Here is a 5009-nt window from a genome sequence, read left to right as displayed (position 1 = left end):
AACACACAAACACGACACACACAACCTGTCACTGTTGGGTTGGTATGTCACATGGTTAGATTTGTAGTTCTTAGTTTATAAAGAGGAGTCTGGAACTACGTTCACCACGATGCACCACTGAAGGTGTTGTGAAGGCTCACCTGTCCTATGCTGAGTAGAGAAATGGCGCCGTCTAGCGGACAGTATAGCAAATGACAGAACAGGGCTTTCTCCCTTCCTTTCTTTCTTAGTTATCCAATTCTGCACTGTAACCTTTAATCTTAAATTGTATACCTATGTTTTCAAATGTTGTCTTTGCTCTTTTTGTGTTTAAGATTTGTTTATTTTGCACTTCAACGTATTGATTTTGATCTTTAGCGTAGAACAATTTATTTGTGTAAATGTACTAAAACTAACCTTGCCAGAAAAACACTAAACTATTTCCTATGGGCTGTAATTTTAGGGCTGAATGTATTTGTAAATATTAATAATAAATAAATGCATTTCGTGTTTTTCTCCCAGAAGCCAAAGGTCGGGACTCCTCATTCATTTTGGAAATTAAAAGGGAAATTAATCATAATGTTGGGGGACTAAAAGAAAAGAGAGACAAAAAATGGTTTTACTGTGAGTAGCTTGAGATGGAAAAAGGAGGATATGGATATGGCTCAGCTCGAAGTGCATTTAAGACTCGACACAATTCTACTCATGCATTTAGGTAAAATGAAATGCTGTGACACACTGACATCACAACTGTAGAACAACCTGTGATGGTTTACATTTGTGATGACGTGATTTTTCTAATTAAAAGTCAATCATCAGGATATAAAAGTCAGAGTTAGGACTAGGGAAAAAAAGTCCAAAATACTTAACATAATTAAATCCAGCTTTTCAAATGCGATATTTGCTGCTTTTTCTGTTTTCTCTAGTGTCTACTCTTACCAGTATTGTCCCTTTTTCTTATCTTCTTTAAATGCAATTCTCTCTCCTTTGCGCTCTTTCTCTCTTCCTCTCTCTGAAAGTGCTCTGCCTGCTCCATCCATAAATGCCAGGATCAAAGTCTCCACTTTATTGGTGTTAGACTTGACCTCTGACCCCACTCTGCCAAATGTCAGCGCTCCCCATCTCTCTGCACTGCTCCAGCTGTTATAAATAAAGGGCCTGGGTCCCAGATCTTACACATCCCTGGGATACAGACTGTCTTGTAAACAACATCTCAGACATGACCTTACTGAGCAGAGAAGGTCGTAATGATAAAGCACGCAGATAGCGGATTGCCTCGGTGAAGGAGTGTGAATACACTCAAAGCCATCAGCAGCAAAGGCTTGATAATTTCTGATGGACCTGACGGGTCAAAGTGAAACATTTAGCACCTGGAATTGGTGCTGCAGATCACTTCAACCAGCAAGCGTAAACATGCGAATACGTTCACGCTAACCTTAAAGTCAAGGTCTTTTAATGGTATTTGTGAGCCTGGACAATACGTAAGAGGTTATACATTGTGAGTGGTGAGAGTACCTGTTCACTGAAGCTCCATGTAAGAAAATATTTTATGAAGAGACCCTACCGGAAAAAAATATATATAACTCATACGTAGCACCGCATAACCTGATTCCATGGTTTTGTTTACAGGTTTTCTTAAATTAACAATGCATTTTCCCATTTTACAAAATACTGAAATGTTTACACAAACTAATTAGCATAAACACCCAGGACATACATCTGAACATACAGTAAAGAACAAAGATGCATATTCATTTGGTTAATATACTAGAGTCAGGTTTGTATAGAGGGATGACTCCATAGAAAACAGCCTTAAAAAATCTATTTTTGCAATGTTTTAAGTAATATCATTTTAAAAGCTTTAAATCACAGAATGAAACGCTTCAGAATATTCTTGTTGATATATATATTTTATATATAAAATTAGCAAAATGTGTCACAAACTAAATTGATAAGTGCATAAACAGTTGTCACATTGTCCAGCAGATGGCATGACAAGACTGTTACATACTTTTTCCCACCCTCCTCCTCCTCCTCCTCCTCCTCCTCCTCCTCCTCCTCCTCCTCCTCCTCCTGCTCCTCCTCCTCCTCGCTGCTTGCGTCTCTATTATGATGAAGCAACTTTATTTCACTTCCTCTCTCCCTTGTCTTACCCTGGAGCCAGAGCTGGCACTTTAATGGTCTTGGATGATTTATTTTTGTTTCTTTGTTCTACCTGCAGTCTCCCTCTCTTTCTCCCTCTGTCTCTCAGCTCTGTGGCCCTGCATCCCTTCCTCCTAATTCCAGTCTAACCTCCTCTCTGTAAGTGGTTGCCAAATCTTGAATTATGCACCCATGGGAGAAGTCTGCAACTTCACATGACTCACACAGATCTGAGAAGACAGACTTGTGGGATTCATGTGTATGTACACACACAGACACGTGTGACACACATGAATGAATACACTTCTGATGTATCTCCTCAACATTTCATTGCACACAAGCACAGAACCAGCTACCAGAAGCCTGCCATATTTCAGGCCGAATCTGTGTATATGACTTAATTTCAGCCACCTGTAGAGTTTCCACATTCACTTCACAGCCTACGCTCCGATTTATGTCCGTGTAACCCAGGACAGCTCAATCCTCTGGCTCCCTGCCCAGGTACACCCTATAGCTGCAGCTAATGAACCATTGGTGCCAAACAGGGCAGCGGGGAGAAGAGAGCATGGCCCAGAATTTGGCGAAGCCCATTCCCAACTCTTTTGACCCCGGTGAGAGAAATCCTGCGGGGCTAGTATACACCCCACCGCACCCCCTGCACCACCACAAACTCAATTACATCCATCAGTCACTGTGCAGTGGAACTAACCCCCATCCCACAGTCACAAGACCCCAGCCTCTCCTCAGGTATAGAAGCCTACACACACACACACACACACACACACACACACACACACACACACACACACACACACACACACACACACACACACACACACACACACACACACACACACACACACACCACACACACACACACACACACACACACACACACACACACACACACACACACACACACACACACACACACACACACACACATCCCTGGGGCTGCCAGCGTGGAAGCAGGGGCACTCCATAAATCACACCTGTAAAATCAGATTTGGTGCTAAATGTGCTATATTCACAAGTGGTGTTTACTGCCAGTGCTCTACCGCAGGAAACATGACTTAAAGCGTACTATTGTGCATACAATTCTACCACAATGAGAAGGCCATGAGTATTTAGTGTTCAGTCTTTAGAGCTGCTGTAAGGAAATGAGGGGATATGTGTGTAAGTTCATGTTATTATATATATATATTTTTCAAATGATTACTATATCTTTAGGTCACCTGATACTCTTCTCTAATCAGCTGATAAGTTAAGAAGAAATCCTTGATCAGTAGAGGATGTGTTTTGTTTGTTAAGGCAGGGCAGGAGAAGAGGAAAGGGGACCGACAAAAATAAAGAGTGGTGTTGTGAAAAATGGAGGAATGTAACTGTGAGAGTGGTCGGAGCTGTGTTGGACAGCGGAGTGGGGGGGGGGAGCTCTGTCACAGCCCCTCCAGGGTAATTGGCTCCAGATGTGAGGCAGCGTGGCCCCTGCGCCAGCGAGGCGTCAGGGCCGCATTAAGAGCTCAGCTCACTGCTGATGGGATCGCAGAGAGACAAACTGACCCCTACACACCCCCCCAAAAACACAGTCTGAACCCCATGCTGTGCTGCTGACCACTGGGCCTCCATCAGTACTCGTCCTATACCTCTCAACCCCTGCTCATCATCTGCCAAAATAACCAAGCACAGGATTGTAAAATCCCCCTTTTTTATTTACCAAAGTCTTATCACACCCTTGACCCTGATTTCTGTGCTGAAAATATCAAATCTGTTACTCTATCTCCGAGGATGATTATGTGGTGACTATAGGTGACAGCAATCTTTGGTCTATTCTGTCTTTGTGTTGCTGCCATTATGTTGGCCCTATTTGTGGACTGAGTGTGTCAGGCAATTATTTTGCGAACAATGTTTGAAGACGCTCAGTTCGAGACAGCAACATGTGTGTTGCACAGTTTTAAGTGTGTTTGGTGACTGACAGCTTTGCGCAGCACGTGGTGCTCTCCAATCCACAATGGAAGATAAGGTGAAGGACCAACACTCTTCTCACACGTGCATCATGAATGTAAAGATTTCCAATGTTATACATAAAGACCCAGATAAGCACAGCCTGGAGAGCTTTTGATGAATAGGGTTGCACTTCATTTGCCTGGAGTCTTGTTAGATCATAGTGTCCTAATAAGAAATATACTTTACTTATTTATTGGCCTTGATGTGACTTCACAAAAAGCATGAAGAAACTTGAGTGTAAAAGGAATAAATTCCACTATTGCCAGAGCATGTGCTGTCTGAAAAAGAGTCCTCAGAGCGAGGAATGCTCTTACTGTGACCCAAAGAGCATGTTTACTGATAGAGCATGGAAATTGATTAAAAGCAGAAAAGCAGCATGGAGTGGTGGTCGATGAAGAGAATGAAAGGGAAGAGAAAATATAAGATGGAGAGCACTTCATCAGTGATGACACTTGCATATCGATGGCATTTGCTGAGTTGCAGTCCGCCACCATGACTAACAAGGAAAAGCACTCATCATGCCAACCAGCATTAAAGAGCTCATGTGAAAAGACCCTTGAAGCACCTTTCAGCCAGGAATGCCTGTTGAACAAGATTATACGGGTAAACAGAAAGCAGATGTGCATGTTCTCAGCTCTGCTGCACTTTCTGACATCCACTATCTGTGAAGGCCTGATCAGATGTTGTTGTTGAAACACAAACAGGAAGAGGAAGTGGATTTTAGCATTGGCTCTGCTTTCTGCCCGCTAATTTGAAGAGGGCTGCAACCACCTCACCACAAAGACTAACTGAAACATCTATGGGGCTGTCGAGTGATGCCTGCAGATTGAATCAATTTATTTCTGTCAGATGTACACAAAAGGTCCTGTCAGATAATCTCAAGT

The sequence above is a fragment of the Gymnodraco acuticeps genome, unplaced genomic scaffold (assembly GCF_902827175.1).
Source record: "Gymnodraco acuticeps unplaced genomic scaffold, fGymAcu1.1, whole genome shotgun sequence".
NCBI lineage: Eukaryota > Metazoa > Chordata > Actinopteri > Perciformes > Bathydraconidae > Gymnodraco > Gymnodraco acuticeps.
This window is presented reverse-complemented; position numbering follows the sequence as displayed.